General features: G+C 49.0%; 1 long non-coding RNA gene across 1 annotated transcript; it reads right to left on the bottom strand.

Annotated features, from left to right (window-relative positions):
• Nucleotides 1-498: 498 nt before the first annotated feature.
• On the bottom strand, nucleotides 499-4804 carry LOC311204614. The gene is made up of 4 exons (XR_014618081.1): nucleotides 4599-4804; nucleotides 2530-2767; nucleotides 1676-1772; nucleotides 499-824 (listed from the first exon to the last, which is right to left on the bottom strand). It is a non-coding gene; the product is annotated as an uncharacterized lncRNA (long non-coding RNA).
• Nucleotides 4805-14969: the final 10165 nt, after the last annotated feature.

Raw genomic sequence — 14969 nt, 5'->3', positions numbered from 1 at the left:
GCGACCCCTCTGAGAGCCCTCAAACCCCACCATGGCCCCTGACCCCCTAGAAGACCCCCGAAGGAACCCCCAACACCCCAAAAATAAGACCCCAGAGAGACCCCCCCAGAACCCCTCAGAGACACCCCCCCCCCCCAAAGAGCCCCCCCCACGATCCCCTAAAAAGGCCCTTAGGGCCCCCCACCTCCCCAAAGCCCACAAAGAGACCCCCCAAAAACCCAGACCCCCCAAACAGACCCCATAAAGAACCCTAACCACCCCCCAAGAAACCTGAGACTCCTTAAAGACGCCCCCAAGCCTCTCACATCCCCCCCAAAATGAGATCCCATAAAGATCCCCTCAAAGAACCCCACACCCCCCCTTAGAGACCCCCCCCCCAAAAGCCCTAGACCCCACCAAAAAGAGACCCTGTAAAGACCCCATAGTCCCCCAAAAAGAGCCAACCGCCCTGACTCAGGTGCTGCCAGCCCCATTGATGGAAAGATGCCACAACAACAGTGGCCTTGGCCACGCTTTCTTGGAAACAACTGGTTCCCTCATCACCTCTGAATAATAAAAATTCTAAGGCATTTTACAACAATGTCCAATACAACATTAAACTGCTGCCAAGTATAACCCAGAAAATTGTTAGCCGATTCTCCTCTGTCGAAACCGTTGCCAGCTTTGGGCTAAGATGCCTCCAAGGTTTGGTCACCTTTGTCTTCAGCCAACATTGCCAAGTCTCTTTGCTGTTCTTCTGGATCCCCTGGAAGAATACTGGTGACTGCCTGGAGAAGTGACTCAATCTGCTCTTCTGTTAGTTTTTCCTCACTTTCTTCCACCACCTGCAGGTCAAAAACCAATACATTGTTATTCAATCCATACTTCCTTCCTCAGCTCCAAACAGGAAGACTCAGCCCCAGTAAATACTGCTTTCAATGGATGCAAGACGTAGCCTGAACTCATCACAAAAGCATTTTACAAAGTGGAACTCTTGTAATATTTATAACAACACAAAACAAAAAAGCTCCCTTGTTAGCCACGACAGGTGGCATGCCACAGTGAGACCCTGCTTCTGTTACAAGGAGAACACCACGCTCAGAACAGGCTTTCCTCCTAAAGCCTCTCAGCCTAAGAAAAAACAAACTAAAATACCCAAAGAATTCCCACAAACTAGAAACCCCCACAAAGCCCAAAAACCAAAGAAGCCACAAACCCCCATTAAAAACACACACAAACCCCAGACCCCACAAGAAAAGCTGCGGGAACTCAAAACACCACAGAAGCCCCTAGCCCTCCCCCAAACCCGCAACCCACAGAACCCCAAAGCCTTCAAAAGGCAGAGAACCAAACCCCCCCCTTAGAACCCCAGTTAAAAAAAACAAACCAACAGAAAAACCTCACAAGCCCACACTAACCCCACAAATCCCAGAGCCTGTAAAAAAACCAACCCACCCAACCCCTACAGCCACAAAAATCAGGAAAAAAAAAAAAAAAAATCAGTAAAACCACAAACACCTTACCAACCTCCTTGGCTCATTTTCTGAGAGGAGCCTGCACCAGCAGACAGACTAACACATTTTAATCCTAAACTAGGTTCTCTGCGTTCTTTCTCTGCCCCTTCTCTACATCCTTTTCTTTCAACTTCCTCTTCCTACCCACAAGGCTGTCTAAACCAATGGATATAAACACTAACCCAGGTAACAGTACATCCAGTTCAGATAAAGGCAATGAAATCACCAGCGCCAACACTACGACCTTCTTACAGGTACCACAAGCTCCTAAGAACTCACCTGTAACAGGAAAAGAGGAGAAACCATAGAGACTTTAAATGCAATACGCCAAAACCCGAAAGAGACTTATTCTTGTATATTGAATGTTAAAATCACATGCATAATTACAGAATTCTTTACAGCTGAAAAAATATTTTTAGAAGACGACCCTGACAGTCTACCTGCAACTGCTGCAAGATTTCTATAATAAACCCCCACAATTTTCTGTAATTAAATAAAAAAAAAAAAAAACAGGAAAGAATGCAATCAATCATCCAGGTAATTCTGAGTTAACTGATGCCCTGAATGGGACAAGTCGAACCCAAGCTAACACCAGCCAGTTTACTGCAATGCTTGTCTAGCATACACATATATAAATCAAAATGACATGTGGCTAGAGGCCAGGTGCAAAAAAATTAAGACATTTGCACACCACAGCAGACAACCTGCCGAGGGCCACGATATGATATGCTGCAGCAGAGTCTTGTGGCTGTTCACTCAAACACGCTGGTGGAATAGTCTGCATAACCGGCCCTGTGCACGATTTACATGGGGTTTTCTAAGCTATGCCTGATGTGGCCAAGGGATTTTTACTGGGCAATCCTGGTTTAAGACCAGTCTGGGCTCCTAAGGAATGCCAGCCAAAGATGTTTTCAGCCGTTAACAAGAGGAACAGAAATCCAACGATGAGTTGCTGGTTTTAAAACGTGGAGTCATCATTGTGAAAAATAGCACCACACAGATCTCTGTTAACACATTTGTAGACAAAGTGGAAGACCTGGGGTTGGGGACAGCTGTGCAACTCAGCCTTAATTTCCCAAGGGCAGGTATGCTCCGTCAGCTGCTGCCAGGTGTCATCGACAACAAGAAACGGGCTGCACTCTGCCGGCTTGTCCACCTCGAACTTCTCAGCGCAGAGCTGGCGAACATCTTCGGTGGTTATAGACAGTCTCACCAGGAAAGATCTTTCCTGTACATCCACAGTACACTCCCTGGAACGCAACATGAAGGTGGTTCTGTAGAATGAGAAAACACACATCAGCTACTCAAAAACCCCAACAGCTGAAGCGTCAGCAGCAAACCTGTCCCCACACTGAGACTCACCCCCGCGATTCCCACGCCCGACAGCCACCTCGCCAACTGCAATACTGGTGGCAAAACTGTGGCAAGCGGAACAGAAATTCCTAAGCCAACACCCTCCTTTCCTCATATTACACTCTAACCCTGCAACTACAGCCAAACAGGACTTGTCCTTCCGAGCAAAACCAGGAAACAAAACGCAGTGAGGCTAAGCAATGTCTGAGGCAGCAGGGTCGAGAGATGGTGCTGCTGCACTACTGCCACAGAACAGGCACCTCCTATCGCCATGTCAGTCAGAAGGAATAAGAAAAAAGCCTCTGCCAGTGGCAGCAAACGGTGCTGATCCCCAAGTTACTGCGTGACAAGCCATCTGCATTCTTATGCTGCAGCATGCAAAGTGTTTTAGGGTGCTTCAGTCCAGTCAGGACACTTTCATTGCATTAAACCAGTGACAATCTGGGGTCCGAGCCCGATTTAACTGGCTTTCCCATGACAGCTTTTTTTCTTTTTCACAGTAAGGCTTAGAGGGAAGCATAAAGAAAGCTTCCTCAGCAACATTAGGCTAAACCCTCGTGGCAAAAGCTGGACCTTTTTTCTGTGTTGAAACTGACATGTTCTTACAACTCTGATAACATGGAAAAAGTCTAAGTACACCCTACAAGGAAATGCAGTTCTACCTTTCAGAAAGCATTTAAAGAGGAAAAAAAAACAAGCAACAACTGGGGAAAAAGCAACCACAAACATCTTTTGAACACATGAACAAAGCAAGCTGCTGTAGCGTGCTTTTTTTTAAAAAAAAGACATTAACTGTGGTTACAGACTAAAAAAGATACAATTAAAGGAAGTGGAAAAATGGCACAGTGAGAAAGACCTGTTTATCAACTCAGCGGGTGCCAATGTCTGTATGCTAAACCAATCAGGCACGCTAAATCACAATGGCAAAGATGTACATTGCACAAAAGCAAGCCAGCAAAAGCTAACATTGAGAAGGTGGTTCTACCACTTAAGTTCCAAGAAGCACTCTTATCTTTAACAAAGTATTTTTACAGCTTGCAAACTGAAACACTGAAGCTTTGCAGCAGCATTTAAACCAGGTCAGGACTGACCCTGACGAAACAGGGCCTATCCGTTTCTGTTACCGGTGTGAAGCAATTATGAAAAATCAGCCCTAGAGGAGGAAAATCAAGCTGCAGTTTTAGTTCCTAATGTATGTAACACACAGATGTTTTTAAAAGCAGGCGCTTTAGACAGACGGGACTGCTTCGAGAAGAGGCTGAAGCTCCCACAAGCACTCCTAACATACACTAAGTATCAGAGTTATTTATGGAGTGGCAGAAAATTGTACTCAATCATCCTCACAATATGGCATTTTTTGCCTTTTCATCCTAGAGACGGAGGGAGGATGAAGGCCTTCCGGGGTCCAATAGCTGATAAAACTGCAGGAGCCCATCACAAATGCAGCTACCACATTGTTAAGTCACGATGACTCCCCCTGCTCGAAAATATCTCACCTCATAAGGCAGAGTCCATCAGTAGATTCCCAGGTCACACAGGCCTGCACTCTGCGAGCTGAACAGCTTTCTGTACTTCCACTTTACAGTGGAACGATGAGACTCTCTTGTTATGCTACTGATGTGGCCTACTTTAGGACCCCCCTTGGATGGATTTCTACTCCAACAATGTCATCAAAATCTGCGCTGTGAAGAAGAACCCACCTTCCCTAGTCCTTTGCTTAATTTTAAGAAAAATAAACGAATGACAGGTTACCTTCTCCATGCAGAAAACACAGATCCATCGATTCCACCACGTACTCAACTTCAGTATCCAGCTCCAGCATATCACACTGGGTGAGTAGGTGTGACGACACAGTCAAGAAGTCATCATTTTCATTCAGCCTCCCTGAGACAAAGGGAATAGAGACAGTCAGAGACAAACTGTGCTTTCCTTACCAGCTTCACCGTTTGAAAGGAAAGTGTTGCTTCGCTGCCTTCGCTGAGAAGTACATCTGTATTACTCTAGATCCTCCTGTAACCAGTGCGCAGCAAAGTGGGTGTCACCTGACACTGGCTGGACAGGACGCCAATGCCAGCTTCGTCCCATACTCTCTAGCGAGTGCAAATCTGACGATGCACACTTTGAGGCGTGCTCTCCTCAGGCAGCAACTCTGTCTTCTGCAGGATCTGATGGAGATGCCCCTCATTTCATGAATTGCTGCCAACAGCACCTGCATTTATGGAGAATAAAGCATATTCAAGGGCCAGCTTGCTGCCTTGGACAGGGACAGTGAGATATAGAATGAAAAAAAAAAGAACACCAGACAACAGGCTAGAGAAATTTTTGGAGAAAACAAGACAGGTGCAGATCATGACAAAGAGATGGAAAAGGAAAGTAACTGCAGTGGCCTGCAGGACAGAGATGGAAGACGAAAAAAGGAGGAAGAGAAAGCAGGAAAAAAGCACAGAGAGAAAAAGAAAAGGGAGAGGGAGATGAAGAAAGAGAAAGGGAGAGAAGAAAAGGGGGCAGGACAGTAGAATAGAGAAGTACAGGCAAGGCAAAAAAAAAAAATCAGAGGAGTAGTAAGAAAGGGCAGGGGTCAGTGGAGGGCTGGGAAGGACCAAGACTCACAAGAAGGACAACAGGTTCTGGATGGGTAACCACCCAACTCTTAAACTTTTGGGGACTTAATGGGTACAAGGTATCCAAGAAGAAAGCTCAAATAGCAAGCCAAACAGTAATGTCTCCAATGGGCTTGGACATTTCACAAGGGCAACAAAGGCTGGGGACAGACCGAAAAGAGGCAATTTGTGGTATTCCAGAGCCTCGGGCAGTACATGAACTGAGACCCTGTCTGGGAATGGCGGGATGGTGTCAGCTCTGGATCACGCATTAGGGTCTAACAGACAAACTGTTATATGAAGCCCAGAAATCTATCCCTTTGATATGTAAGGGACACCAACAAAAGGCTTTTTGGAAACTTAAGACTAAAGGCAAGGTCTGGAGTAGCATCGGAGAACTCGAGCCACGCGAAGCATCGTACCTGACTTATTCTCCAGAGCCCCTAAACCCGTCTGCAGACTCTCAGCAGCAGCAGCAGGACTCGCTTTTCCAGTCAATGCATTTTCTGCACGGCCACCGACGTGACTCGAACATGTTTGACGTCTGGCTGGGGAACAAGCACGCCCGGCTCCTGAGCATTCCTCTGCCGCACCAGCTGCAGGTTTTCCTGTAGCTCTTTCCAAGAGCCGTCTGCGGCGTGAAACTCTCTCGACGGGGCTTCAGTGGGGCCCTTCAACGGCTTCAGAACGTGCTTGCGCATGGCCTTCTCCAGGACGGCATCTGCAAGGGCAAAGCACAAGTCCAGACCAGCTCCTCCTCCCCACCAGAGCCGAGACACCCGAGTGCAAGACCTACTTGCCAGGGCCCGTCTCTTACAGTAGCTGAGGTTGCACATGTTTGCTGACAAGGAAACAAAAGGCAGAGCAGAACCTGTGCTCCATTTTCATTTACCATAAAAAATTATAGAAACCCTGTGAGCCATGGAACCTCCAAAAACCCAATTAAAACCAGAAAAGAAAACCAAACCAGAAAACCAACAAAAGACCAAAGCAAAATAACCACCAAGCCAAAGAAACCAACAAACCCGGAAACCCCAGACACCACAAGAACCCCCAATAACCACTGAACGCCACAGCAGCCACAACAGAAGCCCTAAGCCATCCTCTGCCAAAACAGCCCCGCGAGACAGAAAACCCACAAGCCGCAACTAGAGAGAGACACAGACCCACGCAAACCCCCAAATCCCCCCAAACCTGCCAGCCCCGCGGCCCGGACACGCTCAGACTGACCGGAAGAGTCCAGTCGCGCCCCGCCCCGCCGGCCCCTTCGGTGCCCCGTGTCTCCCGTGCCGGCTGCTCGGGGAACGGGAGCTCTGGCCCGGCCGCACCCCCGAGCCCCCGCCGCGACCCCCTCCGCGCACTGCCCGCGCGGCGCGGAGCCCCCCCTCCCGGCCCAGACACCCCGCCGGAAGCCGCGGAGACACGTCCCGGCACGGAGCGGCGCCGGCAGAACGCCGGCCGCGGCTGGGGGGGGGGGGGGGGCGTGGAAGGCGCGGCGCCTCGCCGCCCGCGCGCCCCGCACCGACCCCCGGCCCGCCGCGACCACTCGCGCCGCGACCCGCCGACTGCCCGGCCCCGGCCGACCCCGCGACGGGTGGCGGAACCGGAGCCTCACCGGGAGGGAGCGCCGACATCCCGACGGGCCACCTCATCGCCCCGGAAAGCGCGGGCAGGCTCCTCGAGGCAGTTCCGCGGTTATACTCCCCCGCAAGGGAGCGAGGCATGCCGGGATATACTCCCCCGGAAAGGAGCGGGGCATGCCGGGATACATTCCCCCGCGTGGGAGCGGGGCATGCCGGGATATACTCCCCGGAAAAGACCCTCGAAGGAACCCCCAACACCCCAAAAATAGACCCTAGAGAGACCCCCCCAGAACCCCTCAGAGACCCCCCCCCAAGGAGCCCCCCCACGATCCCCTAATTCACAGCAGCTGGAGGAGCTCTGCTGACATGTGTGGTGTATCAGAGGTGATGTGCTGAATGGAGAAAGGGATTCTTGCTGAAAACATTCTCTGCCGAATATTTATGTTGATGATTGAGCCGGGTACGTAAATACCCAAATCTTTACTAAAATATGGACAAAAATACTAAAGAGAGTGTTGAACTTCATAGAAAAAAATACTAAGTAAAACCAATAAAAATTCAAGACAAAAAACAGGTGTGCCTTCAATTCAAAACATGCCAAACGTCCAGCAATAGCTCCCAAACCAAAGGAGCCAAGACCGAAAGACCTAGCTGGCCTGAAAGCTCCCCAGGCGGCCCACAAGCAGCCCCTGGCATCCTGGCTCTGAGGATTTGGGGAATAAAGGCCAAAATTTTATCGTAAGACTTAATGATACAACATCTCTTGATTATTATTTTGTTCTATTTTTTTAGTGGTGATTTATTTTTACAGCAGGAAAACCGGGGAAATTAGATCCTTTCTGAGCTTTGTCCCTTTGGTTATAGTTGTTTAGTAACTGTCTGGGTTGTAACTGCTATTTTCTTCTTCTCCTCCCTGTTCCAACCCTCTGCTTGGTCTGAGAAAACACAGAAACACCCTCATTTAGCCACCAACCTTTGCGCTGAGCTTCCTTCGTGGCTCCTGGGAAGGCTGTGCATAGCAGTGTTCCAGCTTTCCAGCCCATGTCCTGGACATAAAGAGCACGTGTAGAGAATGGCTTTAGGAAAGGAGATTTCCATGAAGTATGGTGGGTTCCTCATGAGGAAGCTTCTTGCTCACAGAAATCACTGGTTCCTTGCCAGTACATGGGTCTCAAAGAGTCTGGAGAGCAAATAAAATGGAAAGAGATTTCTCCAAAATAGGTTTTTCCTTCTGAAGCAGCAAGGAAAAAGAAGCTGGTTTGTTACTTGATTTGCTGACTGGCAGAGAACTAATTATTTAGGTATGACTTCTCTGTGATTATCATTTATACCTGTAAACCCAAGTCACTGTTAGAGTGCCTAGAGCTTTTAGTCTGGGCTCTTAATAAATTTAATCAGCACTGGGTCCAGAAAGATCTGGTTAATGAGCCACAATAAATGGCATAATGTACCATAAGTGTGTTAGAAATTCCAGTGTACTGAATACACTGAATTATTGCAACTCTTACCTCAAGTTCATGACGTGTGCTGACTTCAGTGGGACCATTAATTTTCTGGCCTGTGTTCTGTGGAGTTAAGTGTGGCTGGGAAAAACGCTGAAAACAAACCAGCCTTTGTAGGGATGGTTACTCTTGTCCTTTTTCCTATTTTAAGCCTTAAGGTTAAACAAAACAAACAAACCCAAACTTTTAATGATCAGATTAGTCATGCTGAACATTCCTAATGCTTTATTAATTCCCAAAAGATGTGTTCTGTAACCAGAGATGTCAAAACTCTGGTCACATGTCTTAAAAACATAAAATGTGTGCTGGAATCTCTGGGGACTTTTGTGCTCTTATTAATACATCGTAGTGTTCCTAGAGTAATACAATGGGACCCCTTGAGCTACAGTCTGCCTTCAATTACACCATTACAGCCATTGACATCAGCAGGTTTCTATGGGTGTAAGGATGGGTAGGATTTATTACCTTTATGTCTCAGCAGAAATGTCTGTTGCTGTAACTGCATCCAGGGAACAAGCAGATCAGCAGCCCCCTACACGAGGGGCTGCTGTTACTCTGAGGCTTTTTACTTTCTTGAGGGACAAAATTACTGTTTTTCAGTCTTAATAGCTGCAGTAATTCTTGTTCTGCCCCTCCACCCAGCATCAATGCGGCAGGTTAACGTGGCTCCAAACATGCTAGTCTGCATCTTAACAAGTCTTCAGGGGGCTTTCAATTGTGTTACATTAATGGATTGAGCCAGTGTAATTGAAAACCACCCTAATTTTGCCTGTCAAGGCATGGTCTGGAAGGTTGTTTTCCTGTTGCTCCCCGGTGTTTTATCAGTGAATGGCAAGATCTGGAGAGAGAGGTGGCCAAGCTGGAGTGCTGTACCACTGTGGATTCAGGGTTTTTTTCTGCTTCTGCACCTCTCAAAATCACTGGGAGTAGTGTTGTTTTCCATGAGTTGAAAAGCCTGACCTAGAGGGGACTGGGCATCTTGAGGATGTGGGTGTCACCCTTGCATGGTTATAGGTTCCCCCTCCTAGCTCTAAGTGGAGGCTGGGCGATGTTTTCCAGGGCTACTGATGCTTCAGTGGCAAAGAGAGAGTCCAAGTCCTGGGGATACTGCAGGCTTTTGTTCTGTTTTGTGCTGTGGCATTCTTTTTTCTGAGGAAGTACTTGCATAGCAGCTGCACCCTGCTAAGCTTTACAAAGAGAGTGAAGACGTAAAGGCTTTGTTAATCTTCGGGTTTAATTCTTAGCAGACATTACAGACTGAAGGCTCATTGAAGTGGGGAGCTGTTAAAAGAGTTGAGAGGTGTGTGACTGGATTTCTGTGCTATGGGTTCAAAACAAGTCCAGGCACTGGTCAAAAAGAGGTGTACAGAGAAAGAATGATAAAGTGGAATTTATGGGAAGGCTGGCTGGTAAAGGAGTTCACAAGGAGACCATAAGGCTGTGGAGTGTTTTTGTGCCATGGCAGGAGCAAGCAGGCTCCAAGGCTCCAACCTGTTGCAGTAAATCACAGGGCTTTGCCTCAAAACTTATTGGGACAAGATGAAGAGGGGGGGAACACTTGGTCCCAGTGCAAAGAAATTGTGTCTGTGATACCACTGACCTGTGCTTTGTGTCGTCGGTGCTGCACGGTCCACAACTGCTCACTTGCGAGGCTGCCCTGGCGCAGTGCTGCCCTAAGAGCAGGACTCCTGCTCCCTGGCAGGAACCCGATCGAACTTCCCGCAGGCTGCAACAAAAGTGAGTTATCCCAGTGTGACTGGCAGGTGACTCCCAAGCGTAGCCATCCCAGGCTGGGGACAGGCTTCTCCGCCAGCCTGAGTGCTGCTTTCCCTTTGTCTGACAACGCGCGATTCCCTCGCCTCGTGTTTCCTGCACGGTGTGACCCCAGGGACCTTCCAGTGATCTCTGGCAAAGGGCCCCTGTCTGTGTGCCCCCAGTGCTGCCTGGGGGGGTGTCTGCCCATCACCTCAGGGCCCTGTCACCCCAGGGGCCCCGGGGGGTATCTCCCACCCCACATAACCGCCTCAGGGACACTGCGGGAGGGCTCCACCTCACGCGCTGCCCCTTTAAGAATCTCTTTGTCTCCGAAACATCCTTATTTACCCTCCTGTGACTCAACCGAACTTCAGCTCGGGATTCACAAAGCGCGGTACGTCACCGTCCGGGGCCGGGCCCGGGCAGTCCCCGCCTCTCGGCGCTGCCCTCCCGCTACTCGACCGTAAGCCATTGAAGAGCTCTCCCTAGCGGCTACGTAGAGCTCGTAAACTCTGCCAGAACTCTCTGCCGCGGCGTAGACTACGCAAACGACGTCCGGCGGTGCGCCAGCCGTGCCGTTACCGATAGGCTCTTCTCTACAGAATTGGCGTAAAGAGCGGCGCCGAATGAGGAGTGGGGCGAGGGGGACGGGCAAGAGCGCTGTGTGGCGTGGTCCTCAGCCAACGGCGAGGCGGGGCGGGGCGCGGCGGGCGGCCAATGGGCGGGGAGGAGGTGTGGCCCGTGACCGTTGGGGTATCTCGCGCTGGGTGACAGCTCGCGCGTGCTGATGATGGCGGTAAATAAAGGGGCCGGGGGGGGGGGGGGGGGGGTTGCGCGGGGAGCGCTATCCCCCCCTGAGGCGGCGGGGGTTGGGGGGAAGAGAGAGGGGCGGCGGGTGCACCCCGCTGTGGGGAAGGTGCTGAGGGGTCCTTGGTGCTTCCCCCCGCTCCCCGAAAGGCTTCCCCCTTCGCTGCGGTTGGGGGGCGCGGGGAGGTTGGGGGGAGCTGAGGCAGACCCCGGTTCCCCCTCTCCGGCCCGGCGGCTGCCGCCTTTGTCTGCGGGCGGGAGCCCCGCGCCGGCCTCGGCGGCTCCGCAACTTTCCCTTTGTTGAGGCGCGGGGGCAGCGGGAGTGTCCCCTCATTCCCCCCCCCCCCCCCCCCCATTCACCTCCCCTTTTCGCCCTCACCCCCTCCCCACAGTGGGGTCCTTCCCGGGCTCTCTACGGGCCTCCGCCGGCCGGGGCGGCGGGAACAGCGCCGAGAGTCATGTCCCGTTGCGGGTGAGTGTGTGGGTGCCGCGGGGTCGTGGCCTTGCTGCTGGTGGAAGGGCAAGAACGCCTAAAAAACTCCCCTGTACCCCACCCCCCTCCCCCGTGCTGTGCTTGGGCCTGGGGGTGGAAGGGGCAGAGGGCACGAAAATGGGGGGAAATCGGTGCAGACTTCGCATTTATTTAAAACAAAACAAAACTGCTGGGGGGGTTTTGTCTTCCCCGCCCATAAAAGTTAATGGGGTTGGGGGTGTGTAGCTTGGGTTTGGGTCTCCCCATGGCGAGCATCTGTCCCGGGGAGCAAAGCATGCTTTAAAATCCCATTTTTAAACCCAATTCGAAGCAGAGGGGGTGGCAGCAATTTATATCCCCTCCTGTGAACGCTCAGAGAACCAAAGAGAATCACTGCGTATGCGTACGAGCCCCTACAAACCCCAGCAAACCCCAGTCAATTTTAGAAACGCTGCTAATTTTAGGAAACGCCTGCTAATTGTGTTATGGCAATTTTACATAGGAAAATGAAGCTCAATCTGTGTTGCAAAACAGCTCCTGATCTCCAGGTACAGTCAGTGGGAGAATACTGACAGACATGATGAAGCACCGGTTATTTTGAGACATATAAGAGGAGTGTGTGTGTGTGGGAAGTGTCTTAAAAGTAGAGCGCTGGACTTGTGCTTTTAATCAGGGAAAGATGCTGTGAGCTCTTGGAGTCGCTGAGCTCGTTTTATGTGAAATATTGTGAAATTTCGTACTTTAATATACTGTTGCTTCAAAAAAGATGCTTGCTGGAACCGGAGGAGCGTGCTGATTCCTTAGCCCAGGCAAAACTCTTAATTAACTTCAGCAGGAGCTTCTCCTGAAGTAGGTTCTCATGCAAAGGCAAGGCAAAAAATAGGGACCAGATTAAAAGGGATGAAAGGGAGGTGGGACTGGAAGCAAAAATAAGGTGTCGGGGAGGGAGGAAGGGGGCTGTTGGTGGAGATGGGGTTGAGCTGCTGCTCGAGGAAGGAAACGCGCAGCTGGGATGTGAGAACAGGAGAAAGCTGCAGGAGCAAGGAGGGTGAGAGCAGGTAAATCAGTGGGACTGTGGATATAAAAACTCTGTGTGTATGTGAACGTGTTATATTAAACTTGCCCTCAGATTAACTGGGCATCAAACAGCAGTAGTTGGAGTTGCACCTTTTCTACAGCCGGCAGTAAAAGCTGCCTTGGGGTTCACGCTGAATTCCTGCTGTGCTGCCTTGAGGGTTGCTGTTGGTTTGCAGTTGTCAAATGAGTTGGTGAGAGCACACAACAAAAAGCATTTGCTGTTGGTTTTAATTTTTTTGAAAATATCCTAGGTGCAAACATTTGAAAATTATATGCCAAACATGAGCAGCATTTGATGTCTCTGAGCTGAGTGGGCTTTCAAACACAAAGCTGAAAATGGCAAACGCTTGGGTTTCCCCCCAGTCCCAAATCATTCTTCCTATTAATATGAGCTAACTTCAAGTGAAAAGGGCGTTTTGAAGTTGGCGGCTTTTCAGGTCTGGAATAGTTCTTGGTCTTGTGCAAGGAATTTTGCTTATTCAGGAGCAGGGCTTAACAATAGTCACATATGCAATGGTTTATAGACTGTTACAGCTAGGAAATCAAAATTGGGGATTTATTTAGCTGTTGTGTGTCCAAAGATCATTAGTAAAGAATCTGTTTCTGCAGAGATTGGGATTGCATGTGGTTATGAAGCCCTGTGGTTAACAAGACATGCTGGAGGCCTGTAAGAATGGAGAAATTGTGAATAAGCCTCATGTGCTGCAGCTTGCAAAATGAAATGACGCTTGGTCTGATTAGTATTTGAGGATGGGTAAAGTGGAAGGGCACAGCAAAGCGGTTATCTTTCGTGGGTTGTGCTGTTAATCATGGGAATACTGCTGATGGAGAAGGAAAAAACAATGGAGTATGTTTGGCTTGGTGGATTGCCTCTCTGCTTCTGAGTGTGAAAACCTTGAGTGCAGTTTCTTGCTGCAGTGGATTCCTTGTGACTAATTGTAACCCTTCGCTTGGTGTTTGCTTTGTTGCAGCTCTCTGTCCCCATCAGACATTGCAGGTTGTTTTCTTCTGTGCTAGAAAACACTTATTCACCAGGTTTTCTTAAAGTACCTATTGTTTTGTCTCAGCACCTAAAAAGGAGTGACAAGAAGCACTTTCTCTAGTGGCAAAGGTGGTAAATCCCTGAATATCTGTTAAAATCCTTTTGTGTTGGACAGGGCTTTTTTTCCTTTCATTAGGTATTTTTATACTGAAATTTCTTAGGACTTCTGCTGGGACTTATACAGTGAAACGTGGTGTTTTCTCAACCCTTGGAAGATGTTAGTGGGTAGATTTGGAATAGCCAACAAGTGGAAATACTACAAAATTCAGCTTCTGTCTTATAAGGCACATGTAAATTCTTTCACATGGTGCATTTTTTGCTCTGGGGAAGTGTGAAAGGATTTCTGAAGTTGACCTCAGCTCTGAGTCAAAACAAAACTAAGGGTTTTTTCCTTTAAATTGGTTTGCTAGATATGCGTAGAGAGATACTAAGATATTTGAAAACTTTGCCTGTCTCTCAGCCCAGCAATTCAGATTGAATAGGGCTACAGGAAGGTAGGGTAGCTTTAGCAATAGCTTGGAAAGGTCCCCCTCATCCTTTATTTTCTTCAGGAATCCTCTCCAGCAGATGAGAGCCATTGGAAGTTTCTCACTTTGTTTAACAACCTTTGTGGCTTTAATCTTCAATATTTCATCCAGGGTTGGTTTTGTTGTGTTGTTTTGTTGGGGTTGTTTTTCTTCCTTTGGGGAATGAAACCTTGGGAGATGTTCTTGTCTCAGCAGCCTATTGTTAATTGCTCAGTGTATAAACACTTCACCTTGCCTAAACACTTAACCACTGTGAACAGGCTGTGGAGTTGATGCTGGTATGTTGTACAGAAAAAAGCTCCCCCCCTTCCTTCCCTCTCCTGCAATGTCAGTGCATGGAAGACCATCCTCGTTAGCACAAAACTCTTAATGAATCATTGCTCTGGAGCATACTGAGCAAATTCAACTAATTTTTTAACAAAAACACTACCATTTTAAAATCCCATTTCTAGATCAGAACATCCCAGTTGTTCCTTCCCATCTTCTGTGTATACTGACGCTGATGCTCTTCACTTTTTGTTTTTATTAGGCTTTAGATCAAAGATGGCTGAGGCAAGGCGGTGAAGTCGTATGTGGCTTGCGAGCCATTGAATTACAGCCCCAGCATGCAGGCTTCCTCATGTAACTGGCAGCAGAGCTGTGGAGCAGCTACAACATGCCGCTGAAACAAAAAAGATTAAAGAGGGAGTGAAGGGAGAGAAGGTAAAAACAGACACAGAGATTCTGTCCTTTGCCACTGTCCTAGGGAAATCATTCTG

Source organism: Gallinula chloropus, assembly GCF_964237585.1.
Source record: "Gallinula chloropus genome assembly, contig: HAP1_SCAFFOLD_497, whole genome shotgun sequence".
In the NCBI taxonomy this organism is placed as follows: domain Eukaryota; kingdom Metazoa; phylum Chordata; class Aves; order Gruiformes; family Rallidae; genus Gallinula; species Gallinula chloropus.
This window is presented reverse-complemented; position numbering and strand designations above follow the sequence as displayed.